This window comes from Cyprinus carpio, chromosome B22 (assembly GCF_018340385.1).
Source record: "Cyprinus carpio isolate SPL01 chromosome B22, ASM1834038v1, whole genome shotgun sequence".
In the NCBI taxonomy this organism is placed as follows: Eukaryota; Metazoa; Chordata; class Actinopteri; order Cypriniformes; family Cyprinidae; genus Cyprinus; species Cyprinus carpio.
In genome coordinates, this window is record NC_056618.1 from 2,304,698 (window position 1) to 2,325,688 (window position 20,991).

At 36.7% G+C, this 20,991-nt stretch overlaps 1 long non-coding RNA gene and 2 pseudogenes across 1 annotated transcript; 2 read left to right on the forward strand and 1 right to left on the reverse strand.

Moving 5' to 3' along the window:
• The window catches only part of LOC109062242, a 995,865-nt pseudogene that overhangs the window by 944,673 nt on the left and 30,201 nt on the right, over positions 1 to 20,991 (forward strand).
• On the forward strand, positions 1,937 to 3,300 carry LOC122141506. The gene is made up of 2 exons (XR_006157853.1): positions 1,937 to 1,982; positions 3,207 to 3,300. It is a non-coding gene; the product is annotated as an uncharacterized LOC122141506 (long non-coding RNA).
• On the reverse strand, positions 16,624 to 20,696 carry LOC109102222 (annotated as a pseudogene).

A 20,991-nucleotide genomic window follows, 5' to 3' on the forward strand; every position in this document is an offset into this window, starting at 1 on the left:
AGTGGAAAAATCCTTAATAAACTAATATTATTTATTTCAATTCTAAACTATCATAGTGAAAAAGTGAAATAAATGCAACTAATTCATTTATTGTGTGATCTATGTACATTTTTTTTTTTTTAAATGAAAACGTTTTAGAATTTATTTATTTTTGTCTTATATCAAGATTTTAAAGCTTACAATGTAAAAATCTCATATAATGTGAGATATGTAAATGTAAATATATCATCTTAATTTAAAACTATCACGAAGAAAATGAAAAAGTGAAATAAATGTAGCTATTTCAGTGTTTATTGTGTGATTTACATACATCGTTAAACAAATTATGCCTGTAACAATCTTCACAACAAAAAATGCTTTACTTTATAACATTTAGTTGATTTATTAGTTTATTAGTATACAAAGTGGCAGTGAAGGTCTTGAGATACAAGCACTTGAAGAACAAGATAACATTTAAATACAGAATGTAAATTTTGAGTTATGAATAGTAGCCGTTTGCGCTACTTGTGTCCCGAGTCTCAGAATCACCCAATCGATTTCCAGTTTAGCTTAAATTTTCGAATTAATTTCCAAAAAAATGTAAGATCAAAAAATTTTAATTATAATTTCAATTCCAACTTTAAATTAAATAATCTAATCAAAAAATTTGTGAAAATATTAATTACTTGGTGTGTGGTGTTGTGTGTGTGTGTGTAGGACAAATACATAAAATGCAAGCCAAGAGTTTATTCGTAACTTCATAATTCCACAATACCATGAAAGGATATTTGAAGATAATGATTACATTTACCTCTCAATTTGTCCTTGTTTATTCCAGGTCCCCGGACTCGCTGGCACTTAGAGGGTCCTGTGCAAAGCAGCTGGACTGGGACGTGAGGAAAAGGTTCCATGCGGATGGTTTTTCGACCGCGGGACGGAACCATGGACGAAACCAAGCGACAAGAACCCAAGTTTTTGCAGACGAGCATGAGAGCAGTGACGGGTCTAATGTCTGTTTGCCTGCTATAAGCGCACATGCAGGCTAGGGAGATATAGCATATAGAAATTAATACCACAGAACTATGCATCAATAGAGCACGTTTTTATGAGATAGAAGTGAGATGAGGAAAATTATCATTGATATTTGGACTAAAATAGTTTGTAAGATATAAGCTGACTCAAAGTGCTTAGACACAATACTCGTCAATAATTCATCTTAGAGATAGCTGGTTTAGTGGGTTCATTAGAAATCCTGTATTGAGGATTTGTTTTGAGATTCCAAGTGGAAAATAGACTGTGGAAATAGGTTGACCATTGCCAGTGGAACACGTGAGTGATCTTCCTTCGCTCACTTGGTCGGTTTTCCCTGTCAATACCTCAGCTTCACCTGGCAAGTTGCTCTAGATTGGCCGTGAAGATATAAATGCATGGTTGATGTTGGAGGAGCAGGTTGTTGTGCTTGACATGGGAAAACCTATTACATATCTACTCGACCGCTATCATATATTTTGGAAACAGATCCCTCTGCGGGTCCTTCCTGCTTTACATCATATCAGATGCATCTGTGGTCAAACACAAGATCTGCCCTCATTCTCTGTGATTCAGCAGTGAAATCAGGCCTCTGGCTGCCATGTTTATCAACACGTGTGATTGGACTGATAGGATTGTGTTCAACATTTCCTTTCTGATTGCTATACTCTCATATGCAGGAGAGGCCGTGTGTTTTGAGTTTTCTGTCTTTTGTTCCTCTCCCGTTGCCTTCCTTTCTCTGCAGGTGGAGGTTGTACATTCTATCTTGTGTATATTAAGGTGTATGGGATCCGTTTCCTGTGGGCGGTGAGTTACACAACTGAAAGATGTAGAATTACGGACAGATATCACTGTTTGGGCCACTTAATGTGATTTATTTATTTTAAATATCCATGTATTGTGGGTGGGGAGTGTTTTTCTAGTCTCCCTGGATGTGGGACACGAGACACTGCTGGTACAATTACCCCTATCAGGTAACACTTAAAATGTTGCCGTTTTCTGATGTGGGTTCAAATGAATCTTAACATTTGACTTAACATTGACATTTTCACGAATCTTTTGCCAATAACTGATGCTTCAATTGTGTGCAACAACTCCACAATATAAGAAAGACATATTTAAAGGCCCCCGCAATAAACTGCAAAGGACATGTGTTGTTTGAATTTAGGCAAATTTAAATTATCATAAATAAAAAAAAAAGCATATAAATGATTGCAAATGGGGAATGCAAAAATATGTTTATATATAATACTGTAAAGCACTTTGGATATTGTATCATTAAAAAGAAAAGGGCCAATTACGAATGGCAGTCAAATATGTATTGTATTACAGTTATTCAAACTACGGCTATTATTACATATTAATAAGGATTATAAGATAATAAATAATTTCACATGACAAAAAAAAAAAAAGGTTTAAAATTTAAAAAACAAAAAAAGTTTTAAATCAACATATGAAATTAAAATCAACCAATCAAATTAAAATGAAATTCAATCAAATTAAATTAAATTATTTTATTTTATAATGAGGATTTACGGAGTAAATGCACCGTCATGAACAACATAAATAAATGTAAAAAAAAAAAAAACTATTTTTGAGATGTACATTAAGCATTTATTTATAGAAAGGGATGTTTTGCTGATTTTTGTTTATGATGAAATTAAGATTTAGGGATTAAAATGCCCATACTGCATCATACACTTAAGATTTCACATTATAAAGAAAAACTTCACAATTTTAAGTTTTTCTTTATTTTTTAATATATTATATTATATCATACTACATTTTTTAATTTAATAATTAATTAATTTAACTCATTATACTATTTTAAAAAATAAAATTATTTTATTTTACTTTTTATTTTATTTTGATTTTATTTTATTAAACTTGAATTATTTTATTTTGGATTGATGAGGGATTTACGGGAGGATAAATGCACGAGACCGTCATGTACAACAGTTTTTTATTTAAAAAAAAAAAAAAAATATTATAAACAACAAATCAAATTTTATGAACATTTAAGCATTTATTTATTTGTTTGTTTGCTGATTTTTTTTTGCTAATTTTTTCATTTTATTCTCATTTTTTATTTTATTTTATTTTATTTTATTTAACTTTACCCCAAAAAACATTATAATAACTTATTACTACAAACCCTGGCATTTTACCAGTCTGTAATCTGTGTGTGTGTCCTATAGGTGCTGACCTCAGGCCTGTATTATTATTATATAACAGAACTGGCCTTCTACTGGTCGCTCATGTTCTCACAGTTCACAGACATCAAAAGAAAGGTGAGCGTTCCTGAATCAAGCACCATCTATTCATTTCTACTGTGTTTAATCCATTATTTAATTCACTTCTCTCCTCTCTCAACTTCCCACCACATCAGACATACATATTCAAAGTAGCTTTATATATCTCGACTCTACGGTCAAAATACTGCTGTTTTACATACTTAACAAAAGCATTGTTCTCCACCGCCTCACGTCAGCAGCTCTGTCATGCTATACAGATTAAAAAAACTACTCAAGATCGGTGTTGTTAGAGAAGGAAAGGCCTTAAACTAAACAAGAATGAACTCGCACATGGCTTTTGTTTTGCTATTGTTTTTTTTTCCTTTTCTCGCTCGTAAAGACACATAACTCTGGCGTTTGAAGAGCATCTTCAGGGTGCGGCTCGTCTTATTTGTTTAAGATACGCGGCTGTGGCCATTATGAGCCCAGAGTTTTGTATAATAAGTTACAGTGACTCAAAATCATAACAGAGAGATGTGGTTCCTCTTTATTTTATGGACACGGTGGAAACAGTCTGGAGAATTAGGCTACCTGTTTGCAGCTGAAGGCAAAAGTTACAAATCTGAGTTGTTTTTGTGCGCTCGTGTTTAATTTGCATGATATTTTTCATGTCCTTGCTGGAAGTTTTACACGTATTTCCCGTGTATTTCTGCAGGATTTCCTCATCATGTTCGTTCATCATCTGGCGACCATCAGCCTGATCAGTTTCTCGTATGTAAATAACATGTTGCGTGTGGGGAGTCTGGTCATGTGCGTTCACGACACATCGGACTTCCTGCTGGAGGTGAGAACGCATAACAATGCTTTTACTGTCACGTTATTCTGAGTAATATTCAGCAACCAGCATTTAACTGAGGAGCATGTGTGTAACGTTACACACAATTACCTGCATTCACTTTTTTCCTCAATGATACATGAATTATTGATTTTTTAAATCACCATTTAACTAGATTTTAAAGTCAAATTGCGCCTACAATTACTAGTATTTTTATATTTTATTCAGTGCTACATGAGCAGCCTTTACAAAACAGATATATTTAAAATTACCTGTATTATTTTCTAATATTATTGTAATATATTGCATTATAATATAATACATTAAATGTAACGTATAATATATATGCGATGTATTGCAATAAAATTAAATAAAAAAATGATAAATCAACATTTTATAATTTTATTTTTATTATTATTTTTATTATAGATAGATAGATACCAGATATTATAGTTATTTCATTATTATATTACCATTTAGAAATTAGCATTTAAATGAACACTTTTTGTATCATTAATATACTCACACTTTCCATTATTTCAATTTTAGTTACTCATTTTGTTGTGCTTTTGTCATTTATATTCATTCATTTTTATGTCTATTTACTGTTTTTATTGTGTTTTATTAGATTTATTATTAATATCTCATTTAAGATTTTAAATGTAGCCTTAACAGCTAACATAAAAAAAATTAAAATTCAAGAAACAAGTAGAAGGGTTTTTTTTATATATTTGTTTAATTTTATTTAATATTTTTTAAGATTTTAATTATAATTATATATTTTGTTTTAGTTGACACCAACTATTAAAAATCAAGCAAAAAAAAAAAAACATTATATAGCTGTATATAAACTGCATTTAAACAAGTATTGATGTATAAAATTCTATCTCACTGTATTTTTTTTTTTTTCAAATGCAACATTTTTTTTTTTTTTTTTTTTTTTTTTTTTTTTATTTGCATCTTACAAGGTTAGGCCGCAAAGTTAGCGAACTATGCCAAATACCAGCGTTTATGTGACTTCTCTTGTTTGTGGTGTTCAGTATGATCTTCTTCGGGACGAGATTGATTCATTTCCCCTTCCCTTCTGGTCAGTATCACATCCGTGTGTGTGTGTGTGTGTTGTGTGGTGTGCACCGGGCGATCATTTAATAGTCCAATTACCTGTTTGAGAGCCGCTGATTGGTCCCTGCAGAGCGAAACCCACGAGCGGGCTGGATTCAGTGTCTGGGTTTTGGTATCACTAGATGATTAACAGACCAGAAGCACGCAGGTCCAGATCCACTGACCTCCACCGCAGATACAACACTCAATCGCAGGACATCACATAGAGAAATCACTATTACACAGCCTTGAAGATTCTCTATACAGTCCTTGATTCTGATTGGCCAGCACAGTGTTTTATTCCCGATAAAGAACAGCTAGGACCCGTTTCAACATACCGGTTCTGTGTATCACTGTGCAACAGACCCATAGCTTAGAACATAAACAATCAATAATATAGTGTCAGGGAACTGTTCCGTGTGTTATGTATTCAAGCAAAGTGAACTGTTTATTATTTTGTTAATGAAATAATGAGTGAAGGTGGTTGCAGTGACTCGTGTCTAACAAAAACGAAACGCCCTTCAGCTGCTCTGACTCATTCCTTATTGCTTACGGTTATTACACTTTCTATTATAACTAAATACTAAAAAGCATATTGAATAGCATTAATTTAGTTATTCATAGTATTAATACTAAAGTGTTGAAAGTCCTCAAGCATTTTTAGAAATTTAAATGAACAAATGAAAGAAAGTTTTAAGAATAAAAAATGAAATAGCCCCAAAAAATTTCTGAAAATGAAATAAAAAAAATAGGAATAAGTATTTCGCATTTAATAAAAATAATAGTTTTAAAATGCCAACAGATTAAATGAACACCTGTCTGCCGCCATAGTTTTAAAAAGAAATAAAATACACTTACCAAATACACCAATCTCATTCAAAACTTAATTTTTCAAATTTTACTGATTCTCGTATTTTTTTTTTTAAATCAAAACAAGTTGCAACAACAAATTTATGTTAATGTAAACCTAGACTGTTTGGATGCTATTTTGTTATAATATGTATCAAATGAAGTCCGATTATTTTTATTAATAATATATTAATATCCAGTCTTTTTTATTATTGATTGACTACTTTGGTGCCAGTTTTCCCCCAGGACGTTGGCTATTTTTGTTTATCTTGTATACATGGGATAGAAATAGTGCTTATAGTTAACACCAGTTTCTGTGAGTATCTTTCAAGAGTTAATCAATAATAATTCGCTAGCTCTGGACGTAAACAGATGATATTGGAAATTATTCCGTCTCTTTGAAAACCTGTGTCAAACAAAATGATCTCAAAATCCTGAAAATTATGGTATGACGTGAGCGAATGGTTTGGTGGTACAACATTAATTACAAGAACGTTTTTCTCGTGAGAAAATAGTGTACTACAAAATATAAACAGACTACATGAGATTAGTTTGTTTGTTCATCAAGATGTGGAGAAATGTAGCATTGCCTGACTTGCTTCACCAATGGATCCCTCTGAAGTGAATGTGGTGCCGATCAGAATGAAAGAGTCCAAACAGCTGATAAAAACATCACAATAATCCACAATTAGTAATACACACCACTCAGTCTAGTCTATCAAATAATCTCTTGTGTGAAGCCAAAAGCTGCATGTTTCGTGTGTTAAAAAAAAAAAAAAAATCCCCATCATGGGAGGATGTTTGTAACTTCAGAACTGTTTGCTTACTGGCCCAAATTTGACCTTCTGACTCCATAATCCTAAAACTCGCTGCTAACTATAAAACCCTGGCTACTGCATCCCAGTTTAAAATGTGAAAGAGGGTTAGTAAAATGAATCCTCCCCATATGTTCAGTATGAGATGACGTGTTTTTGTTGTTGCAGGATTCTGACTGACACGACCGGCTCTTCGAGAGCTGGGTAGTGGAGTTGCATCGGGCCGTACCCGTCCTGGTGGTCTTCAACTTTTTCATACTTCTCTGCTGGCTGTTAGTGCCCCCCTCGCAGGTGCTGCACATCAATCGCATCTGGTCCGTCCTACCCCAAACTTCATCGCTCGCATACGCCTTCATCCTCCAAAAAAAAGCCATGCATGAGAGGAAGTGCGCAACGAAACCCTCCGTTAGGTGCTCAACATTTCAAACCACGCCGTTATTGCGGTCTTTTTTCCATTTTTCTTCCTTCTTCCTCCATTCGCCATCTCATCTTTTTTATCTTCCGCTTTCTCTGTCCTCACATGTTCAGGAGGTCCCCGTTCCTCATGTCGTTACTTTTGGTTTCGCGTTTTTTCTCCTTTTTTCTTTTTATCTTTCTCTTTTTTTTTTTTTTTTTTTTTTTTTTTTTGTTTTTTTGTTTTCCTGCCTTATTCGACTTACTGGTTTGTCTTTTTTCCCCTCTCTAGCTGCTGGTGAGGCCTCTTCCCGATCTTTCACAGCTTCTGTCCCCGCTGATTGAGAAAATCTTTCCCGCTCTTTCTGCTAAACCCCCTCTCAGCTTTATAGGGTCTTTCCCTCTCTCTCAGTGTCTTCGGCTGTAAGTCTGCTCTCTTTACTTGATTTCCTGGTTCATTTTGTAGCGGCTTGACATGTGAATAGAAAAGGACTAGTTTACTCCAGAAATGCAATTCTCCTGAACATTTACTCACCCTCAGGCCATTCAAGATGTAGATGAGTTTGGTTCTTTATCAGATTTGGAGAAATGTAGCATTGTATCACTTGCTCTCCAATGGATCCTCTGCAGTGAATGGGTGCCGTCAGTCCAAACAGCTGATAAAAAGACATTACAGTAATCCACAGGTAATTCAGACCATTAATTAATCAAGTCTTGTGAAGTGAAATCCAAAACAGATCCATCGAGACGTTTTTAACTTCAAACCGTCTCTTCTGGCTAAAATATGACTCCATAATAATGTGCTCCTCCCTTCCTAGAGTGAGAAAAGGTCTCGTCTGGATCAAGAGCGAAATCTGCCACAGATCAAACACGCGTTTTACAGTCCAAAAAACAGTCTCTGCACTGTTGGGAGTATTTTGACGTGAGAGGACAAACAAGCGTGGACTTTTTTCATTAAAGGAAGCATTATTTATGGATTGTGGAGTCACATTGTAGCCAAAAGCAGACAGTTTGAAGTTTTAAACATTCATAAATAGGATTTGTTTCCTTACAAAACACACAGTTTTTGTTTGTCTTCTCAAGATGTTGACAGATGGGGACTGGAGTGGTGTGGATTTATTGTGATGTTTTTATCAGCTGTTTGGACTCTCCATTCTGATGGCACCCATTCACTTCTAAAGAATCCACTGGTGAGCAAGTTGATGCAATGTTACATTTCTCCAAATCTGATAAGAAGAAACAAACTCATCTAGATGCTTTTCAGTGGAACGAATTTTGCCTTTTAAACGCACCCAAGCGCCCTCTTGAGGACAGGCTGCCAACCATTTTCCAGCCAGAGAATTTGAACCAAAAAACTTTAATTAAAAAGCGTTTTACAAATATATTATGTGGGGATGTGGACTCTGCTTTTAAAACTGTTTTAATATATATTATTTTATTTTTTTACATACTACAATCCAAAAAACCATTAGAAAGTACTACAACTAATACAAATATCACCAAATGCAATGATCTGTTCCAGGTGTCCAAAAGCTGCACCGCAGCTGACATCGAAAGCAGCTGCGGAGAAGAAAGAAAAAACACAGAAACGACACGCCCCCAAAGAGCGACGTCAGAACTGTTCATCCCGAGGAGAAAACTGGCACCAACGGCGCATTTCGAATTCGCTCCAAACACTGTAGCGCAGATCACAACAACTGGTTGACATCTTTCCCTGCGGCTGGGGCCCTCCCGGGGCCATTTCGGACGCAAGGACTCATGTTCCCAGAATATAGCGAATATGGCGCACTACAACTACCTCATGCCCTGGAACTAAACCTCACAGATTTCCAACACACAAAAACAACTACAAAGAAACACCAACGGAATCCCCTGTTGTGCATACTTCTGAGACCTCAGTGACGAAGAGTTTGGGGTGGGTGGTGTTTGTTTGGGGCTTCATATCCAGTGACTATGGGACATGTAGGACAATATGCCACTATGAGGAGTCTTGTGAAGAGAAAGCGATTAAATTTGTGATATTTGCATTCCCTCGTTTCCTTGTCACCGGGAGCCGCGAAGAGCGTTTCTTCTCAGCTTCACATTTTACTGAAGTCAGGAAAGAAGATTCTCCATTTCTCCTCGATTTTAATGGTCGGATGTACTTGAGTTTCCATATTCATTTGCTTCTCTTCTTTTTTCGTTTTTTTCATTGTTTGTTTGATATGTGTTTGTAAATTGTTTCCTGTGCTTTGTTTCATTCCGTTTTTTTTTATTTTTTGGAAAAAACGCAAATAAGGTTTATAATTAAAATGAAAGCTGGGCCTTTGTTCTGTAATTCTTAGATGAGAGAACGACTTTTTGATTAATAGGTAGGCCGCTGAAAATCTACTTAATGAATTGATTATGTAGGAAATAAAATATGTAAAAAAATTAATTTACAGATTACGTGCTTCCCACAGTCATACTACAAATGCAATAGAATTTTAACTGTAGTTTCCAGTCTTTCCAGTCAATTTTGAAATCTTTTTTAAAAATTAATTTCTATAATGCAAAAAAAATATATATATATTTTCTGATCCGCAGCGAGGGCATTAAAAACCGCGATGCATCAGTGAATAAAACTATTTTTAATATTATTTTAGTATTTATTAATATTTAAATTGGCTCTTAGTTTTATGTTTTCAAGTTCTTTTAATATTTAAAGTTTTATGTATTTTAATATGTGCTTTGATATATACATTTCACGATTAATTTTAGTACTTCAACCGAAACTTGTATTTATTTTCCGTTAACAATTTTCGTTTTTCATCTAATTTTTGTATTTTAATTTCAGCTTCGTTTCAATAAACAAACAATTCCTCTAGAATGTTTTTTAGTTTTAGGGTAAACATTGAAAACCCTGGAATATAATAATTTAAATTTATATTCAGCTCTAGAATGTTGCGTCACTTTAAAAGCATTTTCACAACTTGGAGACCCCGGCAGAATCTACAGCACATGCACCGACACTCGTGCTTATGGTAGATTTTACAAGGAGTATTTAATATATTGCAACACAGAAGATCTCACTGAACTCCTCAAAAAGGCAAAAATAAACCCTTCGGGGGTCGTGACACCAGGTGTGGCTCTGCTGACAATCTGTTCGTGTGACATGATCAGTGTCCGGTCCAGTGATTATTCACAGCCCGTGTCTTCAGTCTTTAATAGTTTTCTGAAGCCCGGTGCTCTCATTCTGTTTAGCACGCCAGCTCCAGGCTGTTTCTGTTTCTGCATGTACCGCTGAGGCCCCGCCGGAACGCACAGGTATCCGCCGTACACCGTCACAGCAGCATGGCAGCCCGTGAGAACAGCTTATAACCCACATCAGCGATGCGCTTGTTCCCGCCTGAGGCATGACTGTGATCTGTGAAGACGCAACATATTACAATTACAGAGATGTGCTGATCTGACGTCTGCATTTACATCTGCAAGACGCACGCTCCTCTGCAAGACGTCTACAGGTTCTGCAAACCTTAAAAGAATGTGTACTGTCCCCTGACAAAAAGCTGGCTGACCAAAAACAAACCTTAAAAACTCTGTCCTGGGATAACAGCATGAGAAAACCTAAAACCTAATGTTTTGCAGGACATTTCTGGGACAACAAAACAATAAAAAACGCATTGTCAGGTACGGGAAACACTAAGTCCGATAATGAAGCACACCACATTGAGGGAAACACTATCTCAAAGCTTTAAATATCATCATATCTGAATATCATCAATTATATGAAAATACGTCAAGGAATATAAAAAATTAAATATATATATATATATAATGTGCCACAGTTTTACTGAAGAAAGACTAAAAAATTAATTTTATAGATTTGTGGCTCTAGATTTAAGATCTTCAAATACGTCAAGGAATATTACCATGGTACATGTCACCATATTCAATAACGATCATACCTATAATTCGTGCATACTCGTTTTATTTCTGTTCGGTTTTACAACACATCAGCACGAGTTTGCACCTCAGCTCTCTGACCTAAACCACAATTCGCATGGTTTCCGTCAGAAAACAAGCTTTAGTCAGCTTTCTTTCTACATAAACACGATTTTAGAGTCGTTTAATAATTACTGCGTTTACATAAAATATGCCAAACGTGGAGTCTCACCTGTTTAAATTACAATTCAAGGTCTGAGGAGACGCAGCTCTGCTCTCGATGTCGGGAAAATGGGTTGTGCGCATGCGCAGTTACTTCAGTAACGCTATGGCGAAGCAGAAGGGCCAAGTGTAGGTGAAACCCGGTCCCTCTCGTACCTTGCCCGAGAGTTTATAAACTCTATCATCGTAAATGAAAGATTTTACAGCACTGAGCCGAATATCTGGGTATAATGGCTGACTTTTAATTTTAATGCCTGCCTTTATTAATTTCTAAACGTGTACAGTCGATCCGAGATGAGGAACTAGTTTGTTAAGGCAGCGCGCGCCGTCGGGGATTATTTTGTTGTTGGACAGACATGGAGACTCGCGTTCCCCATGGGAGTGAAGAGGAAAACCAAGGACCCAGGAGCCCGCTCCTATGGAAAACTTTGTCAATTATGACACCTTCAACCCGCCAGAGAATCGCCTGAGTTTAATACCAGAGAACGCTGCTGGAAAAACATTCGGACTCGCGCTCTGAACGCGTTGTAATACTGGACGTGGGATGCAATTCAGGGGTAAAAAATGACTTTCCCCTCTCATTTAGTATTTAAATCATCATGTTATGCCTTCGTTATTAGATATTAAGCTCGTTAAATTCTTCACTTTCTTATCTTTGCATGCTGTGGTTATCTCTAAACACAAACTTGCCTTAATGTTTACCCTTAAGATTTTTTTTTTTTTTTAGACCGATATAACTGAATCAAAACCACTCATATGTATCCAGTTTTAAGCCCAATAACAATTACTCCAGACAAATAACAGCAAAACCAGAAATTTAACTACAAAAGCTCAACATTAAATAATTATGCCCAAAAACAAATTATAATTTCTAAATACTCATATAAATAAGTAAAATGTATTAAAAATAACTAAACTATTTTGTTATGTTACTTGATTGGTTTCAATAAGGAAAATGTATTAAATTTAACTCATAAAAATGGGCTTTTAATCATTTTTGTCAGGACTTGTCTGTTGCTCTCTACAAGCATTTATTGCACGAGGAAGCCTCTGGAAGTGACTTTTCTAAAAGAGAAGTGCATCTGCTTGGATTTGACCTGGATCAGGATTTAATCCTCCGGGCGCAGAACTCCAACCCCTTTACCCAAAATATCCAGTTTATCCCCCTGGATAACACATACTCCACAGAGACACACACAGCTCTAGACCCACACCTGAAAATTTGTCTGCCCCCCCCCGTTTCCAGCTGTGCACCTGTTTTGCGGTGACTATGTGGGTGCACCTGAATCACGGAGACGCAGCGTTTCTGTCTCTTCTCTCCAGACTGGCGTCTCTCTGTGAGTTTCTGCTGCTGGAGGCACAGCCGTGGAAGTGTTACCGCTCTGCTGCGCGCCGGTTACGCAAACTGGGGCGCAGTGACTTCGACCACTTCAAGACCCTTGAGATTCGAGGGGACATGGCGGCGCATGCTAGAGAGCACTTGGAAAAGCAGTGCAGCATGGATTTGGTGGGCAGAGTTTCGGCAATACAGCATGGGACAGAAGTTCTTCATGCGTCTTCAAAGACGGATGATTAGTAGTCGACAACAAAACAGTCAAGATCAAGTCTACAGCTGCCTGACTACACTAGACTGTAACACTAGTCTGGTACACTGTAATTATTTTAACCAACCACAAGAGGGCACTAGTGACGTACACTTTCCTGTTTTTTATTTTACATGTTTTGAAGTAACAGTATATCTAATTGAAAGATGCAAAGAAGGCTTTTAGTTTATCGTTTGTTGTTAGTATACTTATAATTATTAAGAATGAGAAGATGTGTTTGCCCCTCTGGATTATTTTTATATATTTTTTAAATTACAGACAGATGGATATAGTCTTTTTTTTTTCTTTTAGCATGTTTTAATTTAATAAACGCTATGCTCCACTATAATGTTTCTAATGTCTTGTTTATTTGTTGTTTTCCCTTAGAGCACTGCCATATAAATAGAATTAAGTTGTTTTATACACAGTATTTTAACTGCTCGTTTTGCAAATGAGCGTAAAGTGAAAATAAGTACACTGCCAGTCAAAAGTTTTGGGAAATAATATTTTTAATGTTTTTAAAGAAGTCTCTTCTGCTTACCAAGTCCCCGTTTATTTGATCCAAAGTACAGCAAAAGCAGTAAAAATTCCAAAATGTTTTTACTACTTAAAATATCTTTTTTTTTATTTGAATATTTGAATATATTTTAAAATGTAATTGTATTGCTGTGGATTTCAAAGCTGAATTTTTAGCATTATCACTCTAGTTCACATGATCCTTCAGAAATCATTCTAATATTCTGGTTTGTTGTTCAAAAAACTTATTATTAAAAACATCATTGAAAACAGCTGGGCAGCCTTAAAAAAAAATCAGGTTTCTTTGATGAATAGAAAGAAGAAAGAAGAACAGCAATTATCTGAAATGTAAAATGTTCTTATATAGCCTCTATATGTACTCATGTATGTATGTATGTATGTATGGATATGAGCTACTAAAATCGGCGCGCGTTTCCAGACTGAACGTCACAGAACTCTTCCCGCTCTTTCAGACTGTCAGAATTCAAACATTAACTGACGAATGATTTAACGGTCTAACTTAGCGGCTGTCCGCTTTCTTCTATGTGTGATTATTTTAATATTACGTTTAATTGGACACTTCAGTTTTAACAAATGAAGTGAAAGTACCAGAAATACATGAAACGAAGATGTTTTGGACGAGGAGAGCTCGTCCAACTGTGAAGCCTTGTGGTAAGAATTAATATCCTTTATTATCATAGTTAAGCTTCATCGAGTTTGTGAATGTCAAGTAATTTGGGGCTGTTTATGTAATGAAAGTAGGTGTATTCTGGCCTTCATCGTGGTCTTTGTGTCTCCACCGTGATGCTTTTCATCACCTATAATTCATTAAGTAAATAATTATTAAATAAATTTTTTGTTCTTATTAAACAAAATAATAAAAACCCACAAAAAACAATGATGCGCTGACAAAGTAAACGGCTCCTGTCTTAAATGGGATTACAGACAGCAGAACTGAAATGGTTTCTGTTGAAATATTGCTCAAACAGAAATTATTCCGAGGCTGTTGTTTGGTGTTTTTGTTGAGTTTAGGAAGCATCAAGGATGAAAATAATAATAACATCAATATCAACTTTTAACATAACACAACACACACTGACCTGTCTCTATTTCCAATAGCCTGTAGCCAGAAAAAACAATTATTACATTACATTTGAACAACATTAACAAAAAAAAAAAATCAAACTGCACAGAATATAATATCTTTGGCTTTATTTTCAATTCCCACGCCATCTCATTTCTTTCTTGTTGAAGAAGGTAAGTGTTTATTTCTTCAGTATGGTTTGTGTTCTTACAGACATTGACTAATCTTACTCTGTTCACATCACACACAATTATGATTTCTTTTTCATCTTAAGTCTTCAGGACTGTCTGCACTGTCCATTTTTTCGTCAAGTGGTGCAATCATATCTATTTTGTTTAGAGATGTTAGACTCAGGTTTGACTGGTAACGTATATACTGCTGTTTGCATACACATTGTGTCCAAATAATAATAAATCATCTAATCAAATTCAGACTGAAAGAAAAGAAAAAAAAAAACATTTTAAAAAGTGATTAGTTGTATTGGCAATCATTGTGCATGGCTATCCTTTTCAAAAATAACAAAAAAAAAAAAAAATTGTAGAATAAATCATTCTGTATTTTCATTTAAATTGTATATATATGGGGTTTGTCTGATTCAGGTAATGTTAAACCCTCACTAATCTGATGCGCTGACAAAATGCTTGGCTCCTGTCTTAAATGGGATTACAGATATAGCAGAACTGAAACGGTTCTGTTGAATATTGTCAAAAAGGAAATTATTCCCCGAGGCTGTTGTTGGGTGTGTTGTGTGAGGTTTAGGAAGCATCAAGGGACAATTATGAAAGATTATCATCATAGCATGTTTTAACCTGTCACAGAGTGCTACATTAGACTGTCCTGTGTGTATTTGCCTAGTTACGCCAACATAGTCACAATTATTTTGTGCACACGTGTGTGAACGAAGGTTTTGACAGGAAGATAATACTCAAATTCGCACTGTTGAGAATATGTTGCGCTTTTGCGGTGTGTGCTATTTTCGCAGGCCTTCTTCATTATCTTTCTTGTTGAAGAAGGTAAGTGTTTATTTCTATTTCTTCAGTATTGGGTTGTTGTGTTTCTTACAGACATTGGACTCACTCTGTACTCTGTTCACATCACACATACAATTATGATTTCTTTTCATCTTAAGTCCGTCAGTGACTGTCTGCACTGTCATTTTTTCTCAAGGTGGTGAAAATCAGACTCTATTTTGTTTAGAGGATGTTAATCCAGGATTGCAGGTAAACGCTATATACCTGCTGTTGCATACACATTGTGTCAAATATATTAAAGTCCATAAGTAAATCATAATCAAATTCAGACTGAAGAAAAAAGAAAAAGAAAAAACATTTTAAAAAGTGTTAGTTTGTATTGCAATCATGTGCAGGGGCGCTTTTATCCTTTTCAAAAATAACAAAAAAAAAAAAAATGAATCTGTAGAATAAATCATTCTGTATTTTCATTAAATTGGTTTACTTATATATATATATTAGTTCAATAAAACACAAGGTCTTTGTTCTTTCAGAAAATTAATTTCAGATTCTTCCCATTGATTCATAGAAAGTCCAAAGAAAACTACTTCTATATTTAATGTGAACTGTCATAAGGTAATAGTATAGCGTTTTTTGATAAATGATAACACTTCAGATGATTGCTGAATCTGGGTGTTGTTTCTGGTTTCAGATAGTCGGTGATCAGGATTTTAGGTGATGGAGAGCTGTTCTGCTGAAAACCGTGGTCACCGGGCCCTTGTGGAACCTGTGAAGAAAAACAATTATTCAATTAAACAATAAAAACAATACGTTTTCAAATTGTGTATGATGGTCAAATGTTTTAAAATGCTGGTAATGAGCTCAACATGAAATGGTATTTGTGACCCATTTTCCTTTTGTAATGTGATGATGAATGTCCTCTTTCACTTTCAGACAAACTGTGAGACAGGCTTGAATTTCTACATGGACAATTGATTGGAAGTGGCTGTTTCATAAAGGAATGGACCAGCGGCAAATATTTTTGAGAAGCCTTTTGACCAAGAGGTGTGAAAAATTCAAGAGCATCTCCACATATCCCAATGATAATAATTCTTTTTTAAATCTCTTAAGGGAAAGACAGTACATTACAAGCTGTACAATGCCATGGGCAATGGCATGTAGAAGTGTGTGTATAATGTGCCCATTGTTGTAATGAATAATGTCCCATTAGTCCATTTACACTTACTGTAGTTGGGAACAGCCTGGATGTTCACAATGGGCTGCTGTCCAATTCTGTAAGAGGTAAGAAAAAATGGGATTGTCAATATGTATTAATGCTAGCATTTCAGTTCCACCCCTCTTAGGAAGAATACAGTGTGTTAAAACAGGAGTCATTGCGTTACCTGTCCTCCTCGCCTTCCAGCAGCTTCCTGTAGGTGGCGATCTCAATGTCCAGCGCCAACTTGACATTCATGAGCTCCTGGTACTATTCGTCGCGGAGCTGGCGGGCCATATCCTGCTTGGCTCTCTGAAGTGCGTCCTCCAAGGTCCTTCATACGACCTTTTGTGGCCTCCTTCACAGTCATCTCGCCACGATCCTCGGCCTCCGCTATCTGGTTCGCTCCAGGTTTGAGCGCGCTAAAATCGAATTGTAGGCTCGAGAGTTAGCGACTACCATGGGTTTTAATTTAACGCAAAGGTTAATGCAGCACATTTCTCACCTGTGATTTAATGACCCCTCGATCTCGCTCTGCAGACGGCTGATCATGCGGTTGATATCCGCAATCTCTCCTTTAGTGTTTCGCAGTTCGTCGTTGTACTGAATGGCTTGAGAGGACATCTGATCGAACTGAGCAGCACGAGATGGAAAAGCGATCAGTACACTTGATTGTTTCCAAAATGAAAGCTGTTTGTGAAGTTCTGAAGGACGTACTGGGACTGAAATTCAGCCCGGGACTTTAAGACGGAGAGGCCTTTCATCCTTTTGGGTCTAATTGTGAACTACTACTCATTCCAATTGAAAAATGTCTTCAAAATCTTTCATTAAAATGTTAAGATACGACTTTCCCTACCCAACAAATTCCTAATGTATTGGTCCCATCCTAGATTTTATGTCACTGAATGTGCTTTGTCAATCAGAAATACAGTTCGAAAATGGCATTTCATGCTGACTTGGCAACCAGTTTATAAAAGGAAACAGTTTGTGTTTTGTGTCTACCTTGGACTTGTACCAGGATTCAGCTTCTTCGCGGCTCTTGGCTGCGATCTCCTCGTATTGAGCCTTGACTTCGGCCACAATATGATCCATGTTGAGGTTTCGGGAGTTGTCCATTTGCACAATGACGGACGTGTCTTTAATGCTCGCCTGCAGCTCACGCAATTCCTGATCCATAGAGATGAAGCAAAGTTTATGTGTAGTTTAGCTGTGTGTAAACTGTACTGCACATTTCTTGCAAGCCATATTAGTTGAGATGTTTGTTGTGGTCCAACCACTGTTTCCTTAAATGGCAAATTGTAGTTAAATATTTAAAGAAAAACAGTATTCTTTGTTTGGTATGTAGTTTTATGGCTGGTATTCTAAGTGTATATGCATTACCTCATCATAGATGGTCCTCAGGAAGTTGATCTCATCAGTCAGGGCACCAACTTTGTCCTCCAAATCAGCTTTCACCAGATACGCAGAGTCTACATCCTGCGGGACACACAGTACTCCATTTTTCCTCTTCTCAATTGCAACCTTGAGTAACTTGTATGTCTTCCTTGTATGTCCATTGAAGCCCCACCCCCCACCCCCATGCACCAGAAACACTCATATTGATATATCAAAACCTACATCTCTTGGAGATCTTTAGTATGCAACTTTGACTTCTTGCTTCTCTCAGTAGGGAGGCCATTGAAAACAGATATCCTCTAGTGTATAAATAATGCTGCGTCCCCACCCAGGCTTTTGTGTCAATGGGATCTGATCCCCTGAGCTCAGAGCTATTTACCCCTCCCAAAACATTTCATTTTTCCCTCTCCTGGGCTGCTTTTATTCAACGTGTTGTGAAAGTTTAACTTTCCCTGGTCCTGAAAAAAGTCCAGCTTTTCACTGTGTTACCTGCCCTAACCCCACATTACAGTGAGGTCATACCTATTGGTTTGTGTTTCATAATGTGTACAAATACAATTTTTGACCTCTGACGTAAAGTCATCTAGGGATCCCACCTTTTTCAGAATCACAAAATCATTCTCCAGGTTGTTCCTTTTGTTGATCTCATCTTCATATCTGAGTCAAAAGAAAATATAAAGTGGATATTAGTGAATGTGAATGTGGACAAAGGTTGAAAACACATTTATAGCAAGTATGATCCATTGGTCTTGATGATACCCAAGCTGTGTCAGTTAAAGTTTAGAATAAAATCATTAGCAGGTGTGGCTCTATATAATTGGTTTCTCAAAGAAATACAGGAGAGCCTCTAAGTTCAGACAACAGTGGTGTTTGTGTAGATCTAAATACTTGTGTTTGAAGTCCTCCACCAGTCCCTGCATGTTCCTCAGCTCTCCGTCCAGCTTGGTCCTGTCATTGTTGACCACGTCCATCTGTCTGCGCAAGTTGGCCATGTAAGCCTCAAACATGGGCTCAACGTTGGACCGGCCCGGAGTCTGGCCCTGCAGCAGCTCAAACTTGGTCTCCAGCATCTTATTCTGCTGCTCCAGGAAGCGCACCTGTAGAGGTAACAATAAATGCATGTTTATTTATTTTTTTTTAAATTCAGTTTGTTTTTCATATGGAATAGATATAGAAATATGTGCCTTTGTTATTGATTGTCAAAAATTTATTTTTGTTTTATATTACTTTGTATATTGTTTAATTTAATAATACAGAAATTATTTAATTTGGTTATTTAATTAAAATTTCCAGTGTCAGTATCAAAATTTTGAATTTATAATATAAGTTCAGTATGGGTTCAGTATGACTGATAAGTCTCGGTATTCAATGTTATAAGAAACATTTTACACAAAGCTCATGGAAGGAAAAGGTCAATCCTTAGGTGGCTTCTACAACATCATCTAAAGAATTGTGCTCAAAGTAACCATATTTGTACCCAGTATACTGAAATATTGATGTAAAAGCTGTTCACCTTAAATGTAAATCTTCCTTGAAGAACATAAGGTAGGTTAATTAAAGTGTTTGACTAATGTTCTGTTACCAAAGTTATTCCTGTCATCTTTTTATAAGAAACAAAGAAGAAGGAGTCCACTTCTGTGGAATTTCAGCATTTTAAGAGCTCTTCTTTGAGACTTTTTCAATTCACTGCACATCCTGAAAGCCTGGACGCTTTGACTGATGCCCACCCTGCCAGGATGGACTCATTAATGGAGCAATATGACTCCCCATTAGCTGAACAGTAACACTCTGGAGAATAGCGGCTGACCTAGATGGGTTCTTCGTAAATCCTTAATTTTGAGCGCTTTAAAAGCCGACCTGAGACCCGTGTTGGAGGACCCAGCCCTGCCCCGACCCGCAACAGTGACTTAGTTGTACTTCAGTGCGATTGAAGTGTCGATTTCAGTCCAGCGGGCCCCTGGGATTTGGTTGCATTGTCCTCCGGCACACAAAAGCTTCCTTCATGCTCGCTGGGATAGTGCTGTCTTCAGTGGCTTGATCAGATCTGACCTGCTTTTTATCAGGTTACAGGCTTCAGAGAAGTGGGTCACGCTACAGAACTATCAGTTTCATGCCTCTCTACCAAATCACCTTTCCCTCAGAAGTTTGGGATGTTGATCGTATTAAGAATTTATCATCGCCATCAACACCCTGTTGGTTTTAGCATTCAAAGACCACTACTTTTTGGTTGAAATTTTACAAAACGTTGTAACAACTCTGTGAACAAGAGACCCAACTTTACCTTATCGATGAAGGTGGCAAAGCGGTTGTTCAGCGACTTGATCTGCTCCTTCTCCTTAGTGCGCACCATTTGGATATTGGGGTCGATCTCCAAGTTGAGAGGTGCAAGCAGGCTCTTGTTGACAGAGACGCTAGCTATGGTAGGCCCCAGATAAGCAGAGCTGGTGCTAAAGCTCGGGGAAGATGCTCCCAAGGAGATCCCACTTAAGCTGCTGTAGCCGTAGCCTCCCATCTTCCCACTGCTCCTCACCGAGCTGCTGGAACTGATGCGCTTGTTTCTCAGACTCATAGTTGGACAAGAGGAACCGTGGAGAGCTGCAGTGGAAGATGTTTCAGATGAGAACAGGTGTGCAGAGCTGAGAGAAACAGGTGTCTCTCTGTAGAGAGGCTGGGCTTTTAAAGTCCAACCAGGATGGGGTGGAGAGTTCCTATTGTGGGAAAACCTGTTTCAGATTGGACACACGTACACACTGTCTGCTTTATCTGAGCTCCTGCATGGGCAGTGAACTCAGGCTCGCTCTCTCCGTCTCTCTTTCTTATTGTTTCACCATGCTCATGTTCCATCTAAATGTTTAACGTGGCCCATGTCAACAACATTCCCATACTA